This window comes from Heterocephalus glaber, unplaced genomic scaffold, assembly GCF_053883595.1.
Source record: "Heterocephalus glaber isolate CG9 unplaced genomic scaffold, H.glaber_assembly_v1.0 deba00001504, whole genome shotgun sequence".
Classification (NCBI taxonomy): Eukaryota; Metazoa; Chordata; class Mammalia; order Rodentia; family Bathyergidae; genus Heterocephalus; species Heterocephalus glaber.
The window spans coordinates 66235355-66260110 of NW_028258324.1; the positions used below are offsets into that span (position 1 = coordinate 66235355).

At 37.7% G+C, this 24756-nt stretch overlaps 1 protein-coding gene across 3 annotated transcripts in view; it reads right to left on the minus strand.

Moving 5' to 3' along the window:
• Nucleotides 1-24756, minus strand: part of Lpp (LIM domain containing preferred translocation partner in lipoma) — an 847859-nt gene that overhangs the window by 78744 nt on the left and 744359 nt on the right. For all 3 annotated transcript variants that reach the window (XR_015441150.1, XR_015441149.1, XR_015441148.1), the window contains exons 12-13: nt 4038-4251; nt 810-3591 (exon numbers count right to left, since the gene is read on the minus strand). The gene's annotated coding sequence lies outside the window, so the exon portion shown is untranslated. The remainder of the gene's footprint in view (nt 1-809; nt 3592-4037; nt 4252-24756) is intronic.

Below are 24756 nucleotides of genomic sequence, written 5' to 3' on the forward strand. Positions count from 1 at the left end.
AAAAATGGAAACGAAGTCTTTGTAAATAGGGAAGGGTGGAGGGGGTGAAGGGAGGACAGGGAACAGGGAGAAAATAAGAACCACGATACATCATGTACAGGTACAAGATCCCAATGATGAATGTAAATGTATTGTATACCTAAAATGTACCGATAAAAGAATTTAAGGGAAAAAAAAAGACTCATGTGTTTTTATATCAGCTTTTGGTGGCAGTGGTCTGAGGTGAGAGAAGGAGGTCAAACAGTTGACTAATAGCCATAAAATAAAATTTGTTTTCTTTGGGCAATTTTCACAACAGGAAATCCATGATGAAAATTATCTTTGTCCTTAAAACTTAAAAGAAAACACAACAGTAAATCTTAAGCCTTAAAAACACTGCTGTGATGTTCATTATTTAATCTTGTAAGGTTCTCTTGTTTGTCAGATGACTCTTTCCTTTCACTGCATTTTCTTGTTGAGTTCTTGATGTTAATCAATCCCTGAATAATTATTCCCTTCAGATTAGGTTAGGAAATTTTTCTCTCGATAACTCCCAGAGAAATAACCATTAGCTGTGCCTCAAACATTGGATCACAGGATTCTTGTAACAATTTCGAGAAGCAGCTCTGATTGCCAAGCTTGCTGAATGTTTAGATTGCCTTTGTGTCCTGTGAGTCTACACAGGCTGGGTGTACCTCAGCACCAAAGAGGAGCAGAGTTTACCAACAATCACGGCCCACCAAACCATCTGCTCTGAAATTAAATCCTGCTATCATTGACCTAGAAATCTAATGTGCAGGAAGGATCAATGATCCCCAACCAAGACTTACCTGGGCTTAGTCAGCTTTCTGCTGAGAATCAGCTTATGAAGAGAAAAGGTTGGTTTTGGCTCATGGTTTTCCGGGTTTCAGCCAATGATCAGTTGGGCCCATTGGTTTGGATGCGGCAGCACATCATGATTAGTGCATGTTGTAGAGTTCACCTCGGTCCCAAGAAGCAAAAGAGAAAGAGGAAGTGATCCAGATCCCACTTTCCCTTCAAGGACATGTCTCCAACTACCGAAAGACCTCCCACTAGGTCCTAATTTTCCTGAGTTTCAGAATTTCCGAATAGTGCCATTCTGGAGCCAAACCTTTAAACTACAGGCTTTTAGGAGATAATTACAGTCCAAATTATACTAGGACATTTTCTTCATTCCCCCATGCCCTGCCTCTTATTTAAGATCCCAAAGGTTGGCAGAGTTCCTGCTAGTCTCACTCCCAGGAATTGTTCAGCTCTGAGGCCCTGCAGCCTAGATTTTCCTATCCCTTGACTTGGGATAGCACTGTCCTGCGGCTAGGTTTTCCCTATTCATCCTCACCCTCTCATTTAGCCTTGCTTGCTGGCTCCAGCCCTCGCCTGGGCTTCATGAGGATACTGAAGCCTTGAAGGTAGACCACAGCCTACACAAATCCCAAGCTCTGCAGCAGATAAACGTCCTCAGCCTCCACACCAGTCAGCCGCAAGCTTGTCCCCTCCACTACAGTCCATGCTGATGTGATCCAAGTAATTTCAGGAACCTAGCACTGTTTCATTTATAATTAACATAATTTTTGTTCTGGGGATATATAATCTACTAAGAATATATAATATTAATAACGGTGATCATGATTAAAATACCTACCTTTTTTTGGGGTACCGGGATCAAATTCAGGACCTTGCGCTTGCAAGGCAGATGGCGGAACCACTGAGCTACATCCCAGCCCTAAAATATCTACATTTTAATTGACAGTTATTCTGTGCTGGTTTCTAGTCCATGCACTGTTCAATATTTTCCCACTATACATATTAAGAAACTGAGGTTTGGAGAGATCAAGTAACCTGTTCCAGTTTCACTGCTAATAACTAACAGAACCAACACTGAATCCAAACATCTAATACCAATGTCTCCCATCTTTTCCATTTGCATTAGGTCACAAAATATATAAATCGTGTGTGTACTATTTATAAGGATATATTCTGAGACATTTAGTCCTTCTTTTCCACTAGTTTTAAATAACAATTACAAAAATCATTTGCCCATGTAGATGAGATGGAAAATTGGATTTGGAATAGGTGGAATGGACTGCCGTTCTTAAAATAGAGTGCTACGTAGTTAGCAATCAGATTGTATTAATGCTAAAAGTAAAATAATGTGGGAGGGCAGTCCTTTGGTGTTCTTAGAACTGAAATACCATGTTTGCCATTCAAGATATTTATTTTTATGTAATGCTTTAAAAATATATGAGCACTGATTAAAAACAGACTGTGACCAATGAAGGACACAGGTAAATAAACTGTCTATGGATTCATTTCCCTTATACTGGATCAATTAGATCTTCCAGGACAACAGAGTTTTATCTGATCATTGTCCAAGAATAATAATATTCTAATAACATAAATAGGTTCATTTTCTTCAGCTCTGTTGAATATTACATTCTTAAGCCAATCACACTTTGACATAAAATGTAATACTATGGCCCTTTCATTTTGTACTGTCATTCTAGGTTTGAGTGAATTAACTCTAATCTTTGCTCTGATCATATCATGTCGCTTCTCAAAACCGTGCAGTGGATCTCCATTTTTGGTACAAATCCAAAGTTTCTTGCATTTAAATTGCATCCCAAATGACACCAAGTGATTTTTCCCAAGTTCTTCTCTACTGCAGGCATCTTGGGCCACTGCTCTTTTCTAAACAAAATAGTTTCTCTCTGCTTTTGCTTATGTACTTTTTAACCTGAGTATCCTCTTCCCACTCTGCCATCCTTACATATTAAAAATATGCCTGTTCTTCAAAGCTCAGCTCAAAACCCTTCTTGTTCATGGTGCCCTATCTAATCTCTCCAGCTTTGGAGTCCTGTGACATTTGACTTTCCTCTTTCTTATAGAACAGATTACAGTCTATTCTGTATTCACTAATTTAAGAATGTAATCTCTCAATCTCTCTCTCTCTCTCTCTCTCTCTCTCTCTCTCCTGTTACTTCTTTGAGGAGGTGAATTGATTTGAGTGATCAATATTCATTTATCAAACATTTACTAGATATCTACCTGATGCTTACAACATCTGTGTAGGAGACAGATACTATTAAAATGTTCCTATTGTATAATTAGATTGAAAAATGAGACAAGGAAAAAGTCAAGTTCCTCATCTAAGTCTCACTCTTAGAGATAGTCAAAATGCTGTACAAAGCAGTCATCACTCAAAGACCTCATCATTTCAACAGACTCAGCTTTTGCCTCTAGTAATGGAGTAATGTAATGGATCCATTATGTTATTGACATCCTTCTGGAAAATTGTGGATCCAGTCAGTAACCATATTTGGATCACAACCCAACTGCTAGTTTCAAAGTGTGATTCAACTACTAGCCCCAGGCAGAAATGTCTGTGTCACCATGCTCTTCTCCAATTCCAAACAATAGGCACCCCAGATTCCAGTGCCACTGCAGCGCCTAACCTGAGGTGCTGAGCAATGTGTCAATACACACAAGCCAGTCCCTGGAGGCAGTTGTCACCCAAAAGATTCTGGGGAGTTGACAAGAGGGTTGGCTTTGGTGACAGCTGCTTCTTAGGAAATCAACAAATTGTTCCTCCACCTGGGGTGAAAATATGAAAAGCAAAGGGAACATTTAATGTCACAGAAGGCCAAATGCAATAAAAAGCTTGAATGAGAGGTAGTCCGACCTTGTCATTTTTTGCTGATGGAAAAACTGACACTCAGAAGGGTTTTTGCACAAGATCACAAAGAAGCCTCTCTCCAACCCCATTCCTCTAAAGCTCAGGCTCAGGACTTTGCAGTGCCCTAGAATATTTTGTCTATACTGTTCCCCTCCAGAAAGAATTTTATTTTCATAAACACTCATATACCGTAAGATTGTATGTTCAAATCAGTATGTTCTTGTTTCATATTTCCCCTATTCCTGGTTTTGATTTAATCTTTATACATTGTGCATAGACCTTTCTTCTGTTTTCTGAACAGGACTTATTTAACTATGAATCTGAGAAGTGAGATGAACTAAAAAGTGTGTGGCACAATACTCACGTTTGCTTAGTAAAATATTTGGATGGCAGATGGACAGTATGGTCAGTGTCTCTGGTTACAAAAGGGTGACAGGAACCCGGCCTCATTCTGCTCATTTCAGCCTCTCCTTTAGCAGATCTTTGGGCTGAGACCGGGCTGTTAGGGTTAGCTCAGCTGATGCACCACCATGCAGCTTCAGCCATGTAACTCTCCGGATGGACCTCCATTTTCTCATCTGCAAAATAAGGTACTTGCATTAGTCAGCTTTCTTTCTGGGGCAAAATGCCTAACATACACAATTTAAAGAAGGAAAGGCTTATTTGGGCTCATAGTTGCAGAAGTTTCAGTCCATGATCAGCTGTCTCCAATGCTGAAAAGTCATGGTGGAAAAAACTGCTCACCTCACAGCAGTCAGGAAGCAGAAGAGGGGAAGAGCCAGAGAAGGAGCCAAGGAGAAGAATGTACCTTCCAGGTAATGCCCTTGGTGACCAACTTCCCCCAACCAGGTCCCGCTTTTAACAGACATTCGGTTATGAACACATGAATGGTCAGTCCATTGAGGTTGGCACGGTAGCGATCTCATCCCTTTCCAAAACCCCACCTCTGAACACATGAAGCTCTTCCCGGACATTTTTGATCCAGACCATAGCAACTGCCCCCAGCCTTAACGGATGACAAGTTGTGATACGATGCTTCTTTATTAAATGCCTGCTGAACTTGTTTTCTAATTTGCAGCAACTTTTCTTCCAGCATGGTTCAGTTCATTTTCACCAAGAATCACCTGTGTGCAGCAAGCAGCAGAGACACAATGAAAAAGAAGCCATCAAAAGACCTGAGAGGGAGGGCAACTCTAACATCTGGAGCCAGGCATTTTGATAACTGCTCCCGACTCTGCATTCTCATCTGAAGACAGAACATCTTCCTCCTAGCCTTTCACTCAAAAGCACTTAGTGCAAACCTATAATGGAGCAAGGTTGGTGTGAGGTTTTCAAGATGTGGCAGATATCTAAGAAATCTATGTTTTGAAACATCTCACAGATGAAAAATAGTAGTGATACATTTCCTCACTCTAACTTAAAATGTCTTATATATCTTCCACACTTGGATGATTCAAAAGGAGATAAAACACATACAAAGTGACTAAAGACAATCAAAAGGAAGAATTGGCAAAGAAATGTATTCTTATTTTTAAAAATTTATCCTTGATAGTTCAAAAATACATTAAAATTGTCATCACAGGGGAAAATCTATCTTTCTTTGACATTCTGATCCTAATTTTACGATTTACAATTTTTTTTCAATTCCTGAAGATGAAGGCACTTTGGTTTTTCAATGTTTAGGGCCTCTTAAGGATCTAACCCGCCTTGCCAACAGCAGGTAACTCAATATGCTTCAACATTTATGGGGGGCGGGGGGGGGAAGTAGTTCAGAAACAAGCCTCTAGGTTGGCATTAACAACCTAGAAAGATGTCAAGTTTAAGGGAAAGAATGTTGACTTTTACACCGAATCCAAATGAATAGGAGAGGCTTAGGATTTGCATCTGATTTTATTTTACATACAGCATTCCATAGAAGTAAACAGATCTACAGGAACAGGAACAAGCTCAGCATAGTGTATCTAAGAGTCCCCTGGGTGGAAAACCCCATTTGAAAACCAGAATTAAACCAATTACCCAAAAGAGAGTACACTCCCTTCTGCCACTAGAGGGAGCCATGATCAGGTAGTAGAGCAGAAAATTGCAGGCAACCTCCTCACCTTGAAGGTGGAAACTAAAGCCATGAGCTCCTCGCCCATGTCTGGTGTGTGTGTGTGTGTGTGTTTGGTTTTCCCCCTAGTCAGCAACAATAGTATTTGTGTGCCTCGGATGCTACATGACATGTATTACTGACGTAAGCCACAGCAACAGTCCTGTGAAGTAGGTGCTATTGTTGCTCTCACTTGACAACAAAACTAACGCTGAGTGGTCAAGCAATTTGCTCAAATAATGTAACTTGAAAGGGCCACGGTCTGAACTTGAACTAGAGATTTCTGATTTCAGAGTTGGAATTCGCTGCCATGCTGTTTTGCCTGTTGCCTGCATAACTTGAGCAGCTGGAAGTTTATTGTCTTGGGATTTGCTGTGAGTCTAAGAAATGTAATGCCCATGCTAAATGAGACTCCAGCTTGTGGAATAATCCTGTCTCTAGGAGCAGATGGGCTCCCTTTTCACTAAGGAAGGGGATTAACAAAGAAGGAAAAGGAAGAGGAGAGGAATTAGAGAAGCTCCTTGAATCCTGAAAAGACTATGGTTGCCCTGAACCTCAAGAACTCTCTGATTCTATTTTCTTCCTTCACTTGTAGAGCTGTGATGTTATCCAGAGAAAGCGTCAACAGGCACCTTTTCAAACTACAGCCTCTCTCAGCGTATGACTGAGACAAGTCTGGGGAATCCTGTGGAGGAGGTTCCTAGACTGAACAGGCCTGAGGAGCCTCCTGGTAAATGAGTCAAACTCAGGAATCATGGCCATAGCCCAAGTAGAGATGCATGAAAATGTCCTCTGCACTACAGAGGAGGAATGATACTGATTATGAGCCTATCTTGGTAGGCTCATAAACTAGCTCCATCCCCAGGGACTTGTACCCAGATACGGGGAAGGAAACTCACTGTCTCCTTAAGGCTGTGGGAGTAAAGGCTCCTACACTGAGGGATCACTGTAGCAGACAATGGCACAAAGGCGGGAAGAAGGATTTTCCCCATTTCAGAAGACACCAGCAGTACTGGCACCAGAACCCAAGATGGTACTCACTGTAGCAGGCAGGGATAGCAGTGCTCTCAGTGATGGAAAGAATGGCATTGCAATCCCACTGACAGATGCTAACAGCATGAAGGAAATAGTGGCCTGAGGTAGATTTTGGCAGAAAGAGCCATCAGCGTCCTTGATGTAACTCTCCCGGCACATCCACGAGGAAATACCACTGGCAGTGACTGATTAATCTACTCAGAAACAGACACACTGGCAACCAAGGCTCAAGTGGCTTATTTTTAATCCATATGATATACCTCTGGGGCTAACAAAAAGGTAGAGATGGGGTAGAGATAAGTAGAGGCACAGCAATTCACTATTTTCTTTAATTTCTAGGGAGAGAAAAATAATATACTGAATTTTCATTAAAATTAATTCATTTTCATTAAAATCCACTTCTTTCACCCACCATAGAGGCATTCAGGAGAAGACAGAACTTGTAAAGAATAATGTTCTTCAACTTCTGAGCTCCATAAAGGAAAGCTAGGTGCAAGGGTTATACCTTGTGCCACATGGCAGAGAGGCAGCTTTCCAGTCACAGCTTCAATCGGAAGGAATTGCACAATCTTTTGAGGATGGGATACTGTGCTTTAAAGTAATGGATTCACATCCCACTTCCAGCAGACTCTGGAGATTAACTGGTGAGGGAAAAGATGTTTCAAAAGAGAATTCAATAGCAGGGTAGCACTGTTAACTTTTGAAGCCATGTCCAGGTCTGGCATTCTGTGGTTCTTTGAAAAGTAAAAAAAAATCTGGAGTAAGACCAAAACAGCAGAATAATCTCCTTTCTGAGGAGCCATGTGAACCAGAACAAAGTGTCACCTATTTCCCTAGCTTTCCAGAAATGACAAAAGTCAAGTGCACATTCTTTCTGAAAAACTTGGTTTTCAAAACCATAGTTCTGTTAAAATAGGAAGACAGCTTTGTGGCTCTTGGTACAGCTTTCATTGCCATATTCCATTATGAAGTTGCTTCCTTTTCATTACACAACTTCTATGGCAGCTCCCGCATCTCTCAGTGATGTTATGGTTTTCTCTTATTTGGCTGTCACTAAAATTTATATTGCATCATTTTACCCTTTATATCAAACATTGCCCTACTCTTTGGTTACATCCATTTTTTTATGTTAGAAGTCCCCTGAATTTCTGACACCTTTCCTGTTTTTACTTTACCAGCCAGTTTTCCAATAAAGTACTAGAAGTTCTGAATGGCCTGGGCCTTGACAATGCCCAGGGACTGTAGTGGAAGGGGACAATCACTGCTTCCCTCTTACAAGCCCACAGACAGAGAGTGCCACTGTGGCGCCATGTTTCTCTCTGTTTCCATAGAGCAACTCTTCCTTACCCAAATGATACCGTTCTTTTCACCCTTGAATATGGCCCATAAGCCCTTGCAAGTTTCTATAAGATACAGATCTAGGAGAGGAATTTCTGGGTGGTGGGGTGTACACATACTTAACTAACAGATGGAGCTCCAGCATGGATCACCAGTTTACACACCCACCAGCAGTGTGTGATGGATCTCACTGCCCTGCATCTGTACCAACAATGGCATCATCTGACTTTCTAACTTTTATGAACCTGATTTGAGTTGCATTGTGGTTGTAATTTATATCTCTGTGAATACTTAACGATGTTGGGGATTTCTCCATGAGTGTGTAGGTGATTTAGGTTTCCCCTTCATGAATTGCCTATTCACAATCTTTACCAATTACTCTTGCCAGTGGATTTTCAGGAATTGCTTAATTATTCTAGATATTAATCCCATCAGTTTTAAATGTCTTCTCCCAATCTGTTTCCCATCTGTTACTTTTATTTACAGTATCTTTCATTAAAACCCTTAAATTTTATGTAGTTAAATCCATCCATTATCAGATTTAATTTTGGGGGTATGGTTCAAGCAGACATTTCCCACACCAAAGTCACCAACATGTTTTCTGACAGTTTATTAGTTTATAATTTACATTTTCATTGCATGTACATCTACTGTTTGAGTCATTTGAAATGCTATCAAAGTTCAATTTAGCCAGTTGCGCCAATACTATATGATAATAAATCTATATCTCTTCTTTCCTGATTTATTATATCAATCTATTTTGTAGAAGAATTTATAATTTATAACAAAACTGGGAGATATTTGGGGGTATACAGAAACATTATTTATAATTTTATTAGACCAATAAGAATAAAGTGGGACTTTCTAAGGTAAAATAAAATAATTGTTCTAATTTGAACCATATTACATCTGGAACACTTTAAAGCTCTTTGATTTGTTCCATTGTTCTGTCTATTCACCTGTAGGGAAAATATTCTTTTTCCCTTTTTTCCCCAAATTGCAATTTGTTCATGGACTTCTGCTGTTCAAAATATATTTCAGACCTAGAATGCCAAGCTTTTCTGTAGAAGATTTGATTAGTATTCTATGTACTTTGTACTGAATTTGAGAAAGTTTTGCATCTTTAAAATGTTAAGTTGTCCCATCCAAGGACATGGTTTATCTCTACATTTATTTAGATATGTTATGCACTTTTATAGAGGAATTAATTTTTCCAAAGTGTCCATCTGGAACACTTTTTATTAAATTAACATATCTATGTCTTAACTTTTTTCCTGGTATATTCTGAATGATAAATTTATTTTTCACTGGTGAGAAGAATTCTGTTGGTTTGTGTAAAATTATATTTTATTCACAACTACTGTTTACTAATTCTGTACCAAATAATGGAGATTGTGTTAGTTTCCATATTTATTATCTCTTCTGAAGCTCTTTTTTCTTCCAATATTGTTATCTCATTGGTAATCCTTATTTTTTACATGGTTATATTCTCTAGTACTGGTAATGTTAACAAAAGTTTTCTTATATGAAATATATCAAAGGTTTCTTCTGTAAAAAAGGTCTTTAATGAGAGTTTTATACATAGTCTTTAACTAAGGAATGATTCTCTCCTATGTCTAATTTTGTGGAAATTGTATTATAAGTAGAAATTAAATTTTATGCAATAATTTTTCTACTCCTATTGAGTATATGCTTTGTTTCCTTCATGAATTAATACTGTTATCTTCATAGTTTTTTTATATGAAAACACTCTTGTACTACTGAGATAAATCACAAATGATCATGTTTTATCTTTTTTAAAAATGTTATAATCTACAATCTAATGATTTTCTTAAGATTTTCACATACACATTTAAAATAAAATGGTCCCTTCATTTTGTTTATAGATAATACCTTTGTCTAGTTTAAGATCAATGTTATACTAGCTTTAGAAGATTATTTTGGGCAGCTTGGCTTCTTAATTACTTCATTGTGTAGGACAACTTGTAAAAGGAAAGGATTATTTGTTTCTTAAAAGGTTGGTTTTCTTTTGTTTGTGTTTTTAAAAATCACTTATAAAACTTTCAGTCTTAGAATTTTGAAAGGTTGTGATAGGAATTGGAATATAACTTTTTTGATAACTATTTCAATTTTTAAATGTTTTACACTTTTAAATTCTTCTATTACTTATGCTGATTGTACATTTTTTTCAGAAATTGGTCTATTCCATGTAGATTTATCAGTTTGGATATCTTATTAATAGTGTGAATTATCTTTATAATTTTTGTCATACCTATTTTATATTTATACATGACACCTCCTGTTACACAATATTTTTTATTCTGTACTTTGCTAATTTTTACTTTTTTTCTTGACAAATATTACAAGTATCACTGTATCTTATTCACTTTTCCAAATAATTCATATTCATTTGCTTGTTCTCATGCTTATAATCTTATAATGTTATTGCTCTTTATTTCATTAATTTTATCTTCACAATATTGTTTTATCCTTTCTCAGTTGTCTAGGATAGTGCCAAACTGTTGCTGTTTTTAATATATTCTTCAATGGAAAGATACTTTAATTTTTATTCTTATAAATATAAAGCATCAAATTTCCTTCTAACTGCTTTCATATATTTTGTCTTTTCTGTTTTGTATCTGTTTAAGCTTGAACTTTTTCAAGGACTCTCCAATTTTAGCTGTTGCTTTACCTTTATTTTACCACTGTGAGTTGTTGCTTTATGCGTCTTGAACATACACCGATACATTTGAAACAAATGTAATTATTATTGTTAGGTTATTTATGCTGCCAATATATCATAATTATCTTCTTTTTTTCCTACTTATGATTTATCTCTATTTCTAAATAAATTGGCTTGAAAATTGCTTTTGTGATTTACTATCTGGTCATATTTGTCTAGTATACTTTTTGTCTTTAGTTTTAATCTTTCTGCACACTTTTGTTTAAATGTATCTTATGTACATAGCATAAATGTGGTTCTTTTAATCCAATCTGAAACTATCTGCCATTGATTGGAAGTATAATCCATTTATATTTACCATAATGACTACTTTGCTAAAACTTACTTCTACTTATTTATAAAACTTCCATTTGTTTCCTTCATACCCTTCCCAATATACCTTTTATGGACAGAACAAATTTTCTTCTGGTAATTTGGAGATTAGTTACTCTACTTTTAATATCCCAGTGTTACGCTTAAATTATTAAGATGTATACCAACACTTATATTATCCATGTTTAAAAAGCGAATCAAAGTCTTTTTCTCAACCAGACAAGTGGTCTTGTGTATCTTTATCTCCCTTGCACCTCCCCATGCCTTGATATCATTCTTTTCATTAAGAGGAATAATAACTTCATTTGTGTAGGGCCCCTGATACCCATTCTTCCTCTTTCTTATAGTTCCATACACCTTGGTTTTTAGTTTGGCAAACTGGCAGTCAAAAGCTACATTTCCCATCTCCCTTGCTGCATGACCATACAACCAGTTTTCTGTCTAAAATAAGAGAAATGATATGTGCAATTTCTGGAATGTTTCCTTAGAGAAGAGACATGTTTCTTCTTTCATGCAGCTGCTTCAAGTGTGTAGTTATAAGACATGTGAAACATAGATGATGAAAGCAACATGTTTTAGAGAGATCATCGAAATAGAAAAAGCCAGGGTTCTTGGGAAGTAGTGGGTAAAACCTTCACACTAGCCCTAGACCACCTACCCCTTGATGAACATGTCCTAGTGGAGTAACTCATCTAATGCAAATTTGTGTTCCATTGTTGCTGTAACAAATTACCATGATCTTAGTGTCTTAAAAGGACTTGAGTTTATTTTCCTACAACTTTGGAGGTCATAAGTTGTAAAACTGAGGTGTGGGCCAGGCTGCATTCCTTTTGGACCTCTAGAGAAGAATCTGTTTCCTTGCCTTCTCTAGCGTGTAGCAGTCACCTGCTTTCCAAGCATCAGGGTCCCTCTCATTCATCATTCCAGCCTCCACCTTGGTCCGCATATCCCCTTTTCTAGCTCTGACTCTTCTATTTCCCTTTCAAAGGACCCTTGTGATTAGACTGAAATACTCATGGTAATTTTCCTCTTAAAATATGTGGTTTCATCACATTTGCGACTTAAGGTAATATATTCATAAGTTCCAGAAATCAGGATGTGGATGTATTGGGAGGGGACGATTATTTTACCTACCATGCCTTGTTTAAAACAGCTACTTGGTCCCCCCCTCACCCTGTCCCCCCCCACCAGTGACCACCTTAGCCAGGTGGGCACCTGCAGGCCCCCCACACACACACCCAGCCTCCCGGCTGTTGCACTACCTGGTTCCACACTACAGAGGCACAGGGGGTCATAAAGGCCATTGTCCTGAGCTCCAGAAGATAGAGCAGAAATGAACAACAGAAAGAGAGCCTCTCTCAGGCTCCTTGATGAAAGCTGAAGACCACTGGAAAAGTGAAGAGAATCTCTGCAATAAAGGTACACCAGACCACCGTACTTGGTAAGTTGGAGGGATCATCACCTCCCATCAGAACCTGGACTATCTTCAGGGGAAGGGCAGCTGTAACTTGCAGTAGAACCTTGCAGAGTTCAACCCTCCAGGAGGACATGGAGCTCAACTTCACACTTGCAGCCAGAAATCTGCCTGAATCTCACGGGTCTGCTACTGGCTTGCTGAGACTCATTGACTTATATCTGCACACTGCTGCTCACATTGTCTATTATGACAGCAGAGACATACCCTGAAGGAGGCACTTCATTTTTATTTGTTATTTGTTAGTTTCAAAGTTATTATTTTTTGCTCTTATTTTTAATTTTAAATTTTTATTTTTATTTTTCTACTCTTTTCAAATTTTTATTTTCTCTTCTCTTTCTTTCTTTTCTGTTTTCTTTCCCTCTTTCTCTCTTACTCTCTCACTGTCCCACGTTGTTCTTCATCTCCCTTTTTGTTCCTGTTCTGGCCCTAATTCTGACTTCTTCTTTATTTTTCTTTTCTTCTCTTTTTCCTTCTCTTCATTGTCATTAGTTTTAAAGGAAAGTAAATACAGTTTCTAGCCTCCCTACTGCTGTTAGGTTGCTCTGTTCTCATCTTTGTTCTTTCATTCTGTCTTTTACTCTTTCCTTCCACATTTTCTTAGAGTTTGTGTGATCTTCCTGTGTCCTCTGGCCTCACTGCTAACCTTCCCCTATCCTTCTACCTATATATCCCTCCCTCCCCAACTCCTTCTAACTCCCCATCCTGAAAGGTAAAGTTGCTATATTGAAGAGTTTATTCACTATAAACATATGTTGGGTTGGTCCTCAATTTTGATTTAATTCACACAGTTAAAGGTGATAGATTAATAACTAGGACAAATTGTCACTTTCTAAGTTGTGCTTGATGTTATGGTGTTGTTGATTGTATCACTTAGGCTAAGGTGCTGTGATTAATCTAATTAGTTGTCCTTCCTGAAATAATGAAAATGAGATAGCCTCAAACTCATTAGAGACTCAAACCCTAAAGACCAGCTATAATCTGGAACTCACCTCTGAGAAGCAATCATTCCACAAGGGTTCTAAATACACCAACAAAGATACTTACAATAAGCAACTTCAAAGTATCAACCCAGGAACTAAACCAAGGACAGTACCAAAAACAAAAATGAGAAGACATTTAAGCAAGGCACAAACTCAAAACCTCCACCCCACCAAAGGCAAATTCTGGGGGAAAAGAGGTGGAAAAGTCTGATAATCAATCACCTAGACACCCTGAACTGATAGCACAGGAAGTAACAAAACAGATGAATGAGGCTCTAGAAAAATTCAAAACAGAAATAATTTCCCAGATAACTACAGTGATGGTGAGCAGAATGAAAGACATGATTAGAGGCTCTAGAACAGAAACAGATAAAAAAAAATAGATGAGCTCAGAACCATGCTGGAAGCCATGAATGCCCAGCATAAGAAAGAAATGGAAACCATGATCACACAGCACAAGAAAGAAGTGGAATCCATGAAACAGATTCAAGCAGATATCCAGGAGATTAAAAACTCCATTGAAAGTATTCACAGCAGATTAAGAGAATACAAAGATAGATTATCAGATATAGAAGACAGGATTGTGGTTAATGACCATGAAAACAAAGATTTCTTAAAAATAGTAAGGGACCACAAGAAATCAATCTAGCAGCTGCTAGATGATGCAAAGAAGAATAACATAAGACTGATAGGAGTCCATGAAAAAGCAGGAGAAAGTACAATTGACATTAAAAAATACTGTCCACAGAAGTAATAGAAAACATCCCAGACAGAAGTAGGGAATTGGACATACAGATAAGTGAGGCATATAGAACTCCAACTAGCCATGATCAAAAAAATACCTACACCTAGACATATAATAGTCAAGATCCCAGAAATCCAACAGAAGAACAAAATTCTACAAGGAGTTAGAGAAAAGAAACAAATCACCTACAAAGGAAAGCCCATCAGAATCACAGCAGACTTCTCAACACAAACTCTCAAGTCAAGGAGAGCCTGGAGTCAAGTATTTCAAGCCCTAAAAGAAAATAACTTCCAATCTAGACTGTTGTATCCTGCAAAATTATCTTTCAAAATCTATGGGCAAACTAGATACTTCCATGACAAAGAACACCTGAGAAATTTCATGAACACCAAACCAGCACTCCAAACAATTCTAAACAATATCCTAGAAAAAGACAATGAAGGTCACAACTCCATAAGCCCCAACATAGGAAGCCAACAGGCAAGACAAGAAACTAAAAGAAAGAGGGAAAAATAAAAAATAAAAGAGTAGGGGCCAGGGATTTAGCTCAGCGGTTTCGTCACCTGCTGCTCAAGCGCAATGACCTGAGTTCGATCCCCGGTACCAAAAAAATAAAAAAATAAAAATAAATAATAAAAAAAAAGAGTCAACAACAGTAAAACATCATGACAAGGATGAGTCAATATCTATCAATTATAACCATTGCTATTAATGGCCTCAATTCACCAATCAAAAGAAATAGACTGGCAGAATGGATTAAGAAGCAAAATCCAACAATATGCTGTATACAAGAAATACACCTAACTCAAAAAGAAATTCATAGACAGAAATTAAAAGGACCAAAAACAGTTCTGCACAACACAATAACCCAGAAAAAAGCAGGAGTAGCAATCTTATTTGCAGACAAAGTAGATTTCAAACCAAAATTGATTAAGAAAGACAAAGATGGTCACTACATCTTTGTGAAGGGAACAATCCAAGAGTAAGAGATGACAATCATAAATATGTATCCACTAAATGCAAATGCCCCCAATGACAGGAAACAAATTTTAATGGACATGAAAAACCAAATAAACACAATACAATTGTAGTGGGGGACCTCAATACCCCACTATCACAAATAGACAGATCATCTAGACAAAAAATCAACAACAAAATTCTAGAACTGAACCAAGTTATTGAACAAATGGACTTAATAGATGTTTACAGAGTGTTCCACCCCACAAAATCAGAATATACATTCTTTTCAGCTGCACATGGGTCATTCTCCAAAATAGATCACATGCTAGCTCATAGGACATGTTTAAGTAAATGTAAAAGAATTGAAGTTACCCCCTATATATTATCAGACCATAGTGCAATAAAATTGGAGATCAGTAACATAAGAAACCAAAAAAACCCCTGCAAAAACATGGAAATTGAATGACACTCTCCTGAACAACCAATGGGTCACAGAGGAAATTAAAGAAGAAATTACACAGTTTCTACAAGTTAATGACAATACCAGTACAACATACAGGAATCTGTGGGACACAATGAAAGCAATTCTATGAGGGAAATTCATAGCAGTGAATGCCCATATTAGGAAAACAGAGAGAACTCAAATAAACAACTTAATGCAGAACCTCAAGTTCCTAGAAAAAGAACAGCATAACAAACCCAAAGCTCATATAGGACAGGAAATTTTATATATAAATATATATATATTTTGGTACCGGCGATTGAACTCAGGTCCTTGTGCTTTCCCAGCAGGCAGTGAAACTACTGAGCTAAATTCCCAGCCCTGAACAGGAAATTTTAAAGATCAGGGCAGAAATCAATGCAATGGAGACTAAGATAATGATACAAAGAAATCAATGAATCAAAGAGTTGGTTTTCAAAAGAATAAATAAAATCGATAAACCCTTAGCCAACCTTACCAAAAAAAGGAAAGAAAAGGCTCAAATCCATGCAATTAAGAATGAAAAAAGGTGAAGTCACAAAAGACCCAGCAGAAATCCAGAGGATCATCAATACCTACTTCGAGAACCTGTACTCTAATAAAACAGAAAACACAGAAGAAATGGACAGATTCCTAGATACATACGAATTGCCAAAGTTAAATGAAGAAGGTTTAGAAATTCTAAATACCCCAATTACAATGAATGAAACTGAAAATTAATAAAAAATTTACCAACAAAGAAAAGCCCAGGTCCTGGGCTGAATTCTACAAGACATTTAAAGAAGAACTATCACCATTATTCTTTAAACTCAACAATGAAATTGAAAGGAAATCAATAGTTCCAAATTCATTCCTGGAAGCAAGTGTTACTTTGATTCCAAAACCAGGGAAAGACCCAACCAAAAAAAGAGATATACAGGCCAGTCTCCCTAATGAACACAGATGCAAATATCCTCATCAAGATACTAGCAAACAGAATACAGAGGGTCATCAAGAAGATCATACACCCTGACCAAGCCAGATTTATCCCAAGGATGCAAGGATGGTTCAACATACATAAATCAATAAATGTAATACACTATATTAACAGAGCCAAGGACAAAAACCATATGATCATCTCAATAGATGCAGAAAAAGGATTCGACAAAATCCAACACCCATTCATGATAAAAACCCTACAGAAAATTGGAATAGAAGGTCTTTATCTCAACCTGATTAAGGCTATCTATGAAAAACCAACAGCCAACATCATACTAAATCATTAAAAACTGAAAACTTTTCATGATAAAATCAGGAACAAGACAAGGATGTCCGTTATCACCACTCCTGTTCAATATGGTTCTGGAAACATTAGCCACAGCAATTAGACAAGAGAGAGAAATAAAATAAATAAAGATAGGAAAGGAAGAATTTAAACTGTCTTTATTTACTGCTGATATGATACTTTACATAGAAGACCCAAAAAACTCCACCAAAAGACTTCTAGACTTAATTGACAAATTCAGTAGAGTAGCTGGATACAGGGTCAACACTCAAAAAACAATAGCCTTCTTATACACAAATAACAGACTCACTGAGATAGAAATTAGGGAAACAATTCCTTTTACAATACCATCCAAAAAAATGAAATATCTAGGAATCAATCTAACAAAGGAAGAAAAAGACCTCTACACTGAAAACTACAACACTCTGAAAAAAGAGATCAAACAGGGGGCCGGGGATTTAGCTCAGTGGTTTCACCACCTGCTGTGCAAGCGCAAGGACCCAAGTTCGATCTCCGGTACCAAAGAAAAAAAAACAAGACTCAAACAGGAAATAAGGAAATGGAAAGACATCCCTTGTTCCTGGGTAGGAAGAACCAATATAGTGAAAATGGCAATACTTCCAAAACTGCTATATAGATTTAATGAAACACTGATTGAAATTCCAACAATATATTTCACAGAACTAGAGAAAACAATCCAAAAATTAATTTGGAACCAGAAGAGACCTAGAATAGCAAAAGCAGTTCTAGGCAACAGAGACATGGCAAGGGGGTATCACAATCCCCAACTTGAAACTACACTACAAAGCTACTGTGATAAAAACACCATGGTCCTGGCAAAGAAACAGACCCAAGGATCAGTAGACTAGATTAAAAGATGTAGAAACAACTCCAGACATACTCAGCCACCTTATATTTGACAAAGAAACCAACCACCCTCATTGGAGGAAAGATAGCCTGTTTAATAAATGGTGTTGGTAAAACTGGATTTCAACCTGTCAAAGATTAAAACTAGACCCATATCTATCAGCATGCACTAAACTAAGATCAAAGTGGATTAAGATCTAAATATTAAAACAGAAACACTAAACTTGCTGGGAGATAAGTTAGTTAGAACTCTTGAAGACAATGGCATAGGAAAAGGCTTTATGAACAAAACCTTGGTAGCATGGGAACTAGCACAAAGAATCAACAACTGGGATCTCATCTTATTAAAAAGCATTTGCACTGCAAGAAAAACCACCAACAATCCCTCAAAGAGACAATCTACAATGTGGGAAAAAAATTTTAGCAGCTATACCTCAGACAAAGGACTACTATCTAGAATATATAAAGAACTGAAAAAAAATCATACCTCCCAATTTTAGAGACGTAGTTTAAAAATGGGCATCTGAAATGAACAGACATTTCTCAGACAAAGAAGTAAAAGCAGCAAATAAACATATGAAAAAATGTTCAACATCACTGGTCATTTGAGAGATGCAGATGCAAACAATGATGAGATTCCACCTCACCCCAGAAAGAATGGCTGCTATCAAGAAATCAAGCAATAACAAATGCTGGCGGAGGTGTGGGGAAAAAGGAACCCTTCTCCATTTTTGGTGGGAGTGCAGACTGATATAACCACTGTAGAAATCACTATGGAGATACCTCAAAGAACTAGGAATAGAGGTCCCATTTGACCCAGCTATTCCCCTGCTAGATATCTTCCCAAAAGAATTAAAAGTATCATACCACAGTGATGTATGCTCACCCATTTTTATAGTGGCACAGTTTGTAATAGCTAAAGCTTGGCAACAGCCCAGTTGCCCATCAACTGGAAACTGGATAAAGAAGCCGTGGTTTTTTTCTAAAATGACATACTACTCAGCCATAAAGAATGACAAACTAGAGACATTTATAGCTAAATGGACACATATTGAGGCCATACCTTTAAGTGAAATAAATAGGGCACACACATGTATAAATACCGAATAGTTTCTCTGGTGTGAGAAACTGAAAGTGTAAATAAGGATTAAAATGATTAAAAGGGATAATTGATAATTTGAAATATGAAGAAAAGTCCAAAGAAGTAGGGGAAGTGGGAGGGGCAGGGGAAAGGAAAGAAGGGAAAGGAAAAATCATGAGAAAAGGAAAAAATGGAAACAAAGTCTTTGTAAATAGGGAGGGGGTGAAGGGAGGACAGAGAATGGGGAAAAAATAAGAACCAAGATATGTCATGTACAGGTACAAGAACCCAATGATAAATATAAACATATTGTATATCTAAACTGTACTCATAAAAGAATTTAAGCGAAAAAAAATTTTTTTAAAATTTTTAAAACAGCTACTTTGAGTCAATTTTATGCATAGCTAGATATGAATTCTAAAAACAAAAACCCTTATTTCCCAAATTCTGTTACTTTTTTCTTTTTATTGCTTATTTTCATTACTCTTACTGCTTCCATTCTTATTGGACACTTCTTTGAAGAGTATTTTAAGGAAAGTGTTTAGAAAACACATTTGAGCATGTTATATATGCATTGCCTTCTTCTCTGTTTCCTGGTTGCCTGACAATTTTCCTCTTGTTCTCAGTCCCCCTGCTGCAGACCCAGTTCTCAATGGCTTATTAAATACTCTCCTGTACCTAGTTGAGTTTCACAGCCCTAACACTGTGTCCAAAACACAGTATTCATTCAGCCAAAATTATCTGAATAAAACTCTTAAGTGTCCTTTATGTGACAGCCACAGCAGAAAGGGAAAAGCCAACAAGGTAAGGGACATGAAGAGAAAGACCCTGGAGAAATGTTCACCTGCAGCATGACCTGGCCTGCCTTCACCTGCAGAGCTACACTTGATCCTTACACAATAGGGGTGATGCACACTTACAAATACACGTATATATCCTGTAAGGTAGGAATCACCTCGCACACCTCTCAATGTTTTGCAATTCTTTGTGTTCCTTTTAACTTTGTGTTGAATATTTTCTCCACAAACTTGTGATAGATAGTGGCACTGATGACAAGGTGAGACCTTTCTAATATTGTGGTTAAGAGTAGAGACAGGAGTCAGACTCTCTGGGCTCAGTGCTGGCTTGGACTTTTACTCACTATGTGATAAACCACTCGACATTTCTGGACCTTAGTTTTCTCATCGGTAAAATGGGATAAGGAGGACAATGGGAAGTAGCTCATGGGATTGATGATTGAATGATTGACTAAAAATACAGCATTCAAAGAGTTTCTGGTATATAATAAGCTCTAGATGAGCTAACTCCTACACAAAACAAAGAGCATTTGTAGAGCCTTGGATCAAGATTAAATGAGTAAATTAAGCTTTGTTTCCTTTATGTGCTACAGTCAAGTCTGCATGAGCAGCAACAAAATGAAATTCGCCCTATCCCAAGAGATGCGATCATAGATGATGATCTCCACGGCCCTTCTCATGCTCCTAGGGAAAGTTGTCCACTCCACTCCCTGGGGTAAAGTGTAGGATTGAAGTAATACTTCCCTCCCCTCTTCTTTTCCCTTTAGGAAGATTTTCTGCATTTATTTTTAGTACGTTTAATTAGAATTAATGATTGGGAATGGTAAAGTGGATTTGGCTTTACCTCAAAGGCAAATTATCTAATTCAGATTAATTAGGGAAAAGAAAAAGCTGATATTTTGATTCCTTATTCCAGAGACTATTCAAAACTTATTGGAAAAGAGTGGGACCGACACCTCGGAAATAGCTTTACCAGATAAGACACGGGATGCCCAGTTAAATTTAAATTCAAATTTAACCAGGTATTCGTCTACTTTAATTTTGGTTTGGTTTTGATTTTGTCTTTCGGCAAATCTGGTACACTTACTCAGAAACCCCAACACACTCTCACCTAGTTCCCTCCTTCTATGACAGGAGGCTGAAACAGATAATGAAATAAAGTCTCTTACATCTGGAGAATGACACCTAGGACTTGAACCCAGTTCTTGTGACCTCTTTTCTTAGGTGAAGCACAAAGAACATCAGGAGCATTCAGGAAAAAGCACACAGGAAAGGAAATCCTGATTGGCTTCGACTCTGTGACCTAGTCACATAAAAGTATCTTTCTCAAATTTAGAATCCGGCTTCCCAGTCATTTGTGAATCCTTATACTGCATTACCTTTTTGTTGTTCTTCCTAAAATCATTAACCCATTAATTAAGATTGTGTGGGCCTGCTCAGGAAAAGTCTATTGAGTTGCTTTTGTCTATTTTACAATAAACGACAGCAAAGAGACAGGGTGGCATTAATTATGTTAAAGCCCTATTCATCTCTATTGATGTTAGATCACATGGAAGTTTTACAGCTTCAACATTCTCTACTGTTTATTCCTGGCTCTTTTTATATCAGAAGCAACAGCTTCGTAAAATATTGCACCTCTAAATGAACCACATTTTCAGGTGTCTGTTTCTGGCTGTGGAAGTTACATCTTACCCACTGATTTTTTTTTTAACCCCATTGAGCCTTTTTAAATTTTAATAAAAAGCTATTATTTGTTCTGGATCACATAACTGAGCATAGTGAACATTATCATATTAACAACCCCAAAGCAGACCCCAAAAGCCTCAATTTTCATTGAATCACTTCCCAAATTATTCTAAAATAAATACATCCAACCCACAAAATCACATTTTTTTTCATTAAAAACACTTATCAATTCCACCTTCAATAGGAAATAGACTATCACTGGAGACAGGGAGAAGGCTAAATTATTTTCCCTTGATCCTCTATTCCAAAACACTTGGAGTTTTCATTAAAGTGCTCATCAAATCTGTACTGTAGGCAAGCTATGTAATGAATGTGAGTGCCCGACTTGCTACATCGAGAGCCCCTTGAGGGCAGGAGCTATAGGGTACATTACACCGTAATAAATTATTACCACTCACTTAGCATTTCACTCCTTACCAAGACAAATAATCATACTAACTGCTCTGGCAATATGCTAAGCACCTTACCCCAGTACATCCCATGACGCTGTGATAAGAAATATCAGCACACCCACTCTACAGGTTTGAAAAGCCTGAGGCATGCAAGTGGAAGGGGTAATCACGAACAACTGGAATCTGCACTGGGGAGACGGGCTCTTACAGCTCTGCACCCAGACTCTCCTGCTTTCTCAGCCATTAGCTGTAATGGTGAAGATCTTAGATGTGGCAAAATCATGATTATTATCCTTCTTAGTCCCCCACTTATTGCCAAGGAGTACACAAGCGATACAGTCTGTGTCAAAGACAGCTGAAAGTGACCCCACCACCCTGGAAAGAGCTACTTAAGTGACACCTCTGAAGACTCAATAAGATGAACTTTCCTTGTTCACCCACTTGTGTACAATGAGCAGTATAAAGGTTTTCCCAGAATCCACCTTGAGCATTACATGGTGAATAGAACACTAGAACTGGCACCAGGGAACTTGAAGCCTAATCCTGAGGTTATGATTTCCTAAAGGAAGAGTTCACTTTTTCCCTCTCCGTAAAGTCATGAGGTTGAATTTTTTTTCAATTTTAATTTTTGTATTAGTGTATGTTTACAGTACATAATCATTGCAGTTCTCAAGGAGAATTGGTACATGCAAACAACACATCGTAGTTCCATTTTTCATCCCCTTTCCCTTGCCTCCATCTCCCTTCCATCTGTCTTGGTCCCTCTCCCTTTTCTAAGAGACCCATCTCCCTTTTTCCTATCATCTGTCTTCTATTTTGCTATTTATTTACATTCTTGCACAAGAGAAGCCATGCAATATTCAAGCTTGCATGTCTGATTTATTTCACTTAATACTATGTTCTCAAGGTTCACCCACTTTCTTACAAATAACTTAAGTTTATCCTTCTTTATACCAGAGTAGTACTCCCCTGTGTATAACTATCATAACTTCTTTAATCCAATCATTTGCTAATAGACATATAAGCTGCTTTCAAGATTTAGCTATTATAAATTGTGCTGCTACAAACATGGGTATACATGTATCACTGTGATATGATGTCCCTAACTCTTTTGAGATGATATCTACAAGGAGAGTGGCTGGATTGAATGGAATTTCTGGTTTTAGTTTTCTGAGGAATCTCCATACTGATTTCCATAAAGGCTGTATTTGTCTACATTCCCATAAACAATAACCAGTTTTCTTCCATCGCCACCTCCCTCTGACTCACTAGAATATGAGTTATCTGAGAAATTCCAGGACCTGGCATACAGTAAATACACAATTAAAAAATGCTTACTTAAATAATGAATTCCTACCCCAAAGTGGTCCCTACTTCAGTTCACAAGAATCAAGAATAAGATGTTACTTCACTCCCCGGCAGGAGAGAAGGAATACTTTCACTGTTCACAATACTAGAGCTTTTAAGCTTTTCCAACACACTTCCATCTGGCCCTGATTTTCCATTTTCCCGATTTGGAACATCTTTTCCCATCCATTGGAATCACTTCCTTTCCTATGTTTACAAAACATATGATTTGGTGATTTTACATAATTCATCCAAAACACAGACTAAATCAAAATGATTCCAAATAACACCCACCAAGAGGCATGGAATATTGCACTGGGTATACAAAAATGTGATTCTGTAAGCTTTTGGAAACCTGGTGAAGAACTCCAAATTGACAATATTTTAATCACGACAGTCACTGAGGGCTTGTCTTGCATGCACCATGCTTGGGTTTATATTCCAGGGCAGACTTTACAGTGTTTTGCTTCATTTCAGCCTGGTTGTTCAAGTGAATAGAAAAAAAAAATGAGGTTTTGAGTATGGTTCTCACTTTCTATTTACGTATTTTACTTAGTCCAGATGTAAATTTCCAGAACAGCTGCACCATCTAGACACAACAATTTTCAAGATTGCTTCTAGGCACTCTGAAAGCTTCTGGGGTATTTTGGTTTCCTTTAGCAGGGCCAGCGAAGGCATAGGAGGATAGAGTGAGTAGAAATCTAATTGTTTACAAAAGTAAGCCTGAGACACAAATTTAGTGGAAACCATAGGAGTCATTAGTGTAAAGCTTTATTTTAAAGTTGGTCAAGGCAAAAAGAAAGTGTTGCTCTGGGGTTTTTTCTCTAGCATTTTTTCTCTAGCATTTTCCAACCTTCACTATATAAGCAAAATATTGTACAGCATTGCATGCCAGATAATTCTCTAAACACATCGTATATTTTGAGTAATCTAATACCCTTAACACTTTCATCAGTCCATATGACTTTCAAAGAATCAAAAGTCCAGAGAAATAAAATCAGTTCCCTAAAGCTATTCAGTGATGCAAATCGAAGAAGTGAGGTTTAAACCCAGACACCCCAGCTCTACGTTAGTGCCCTTAACAACTGCACCACGGTGTCTCTGGGTGCCAGTTGTTGACTAGTCAGTGGCCAGGTGTTTGCTAGCCTTCCTGGCTCCCATCTGCACGCCCACATTCTAACCTACCTTTTGTTAGCTTTATCTGTCTGTAGCCTTGGCCAGTGGAATTCCTCAGTTCAAAATTGTCTTTGTCTCATAGGTATCCTCTCAAAGCAAATGACACCTCATCCCATTTCTCCAAGACTCCACAACTTTACTCCAATCTTCCAGTCTAATTTCCTTAATCCCACCCTCTCCTTGTCTTATGTTCCAGCTAAGCTTAAACCTTATGTGCCATTCCCCGACAACATGGTTTCGATTTCTGTCTCCA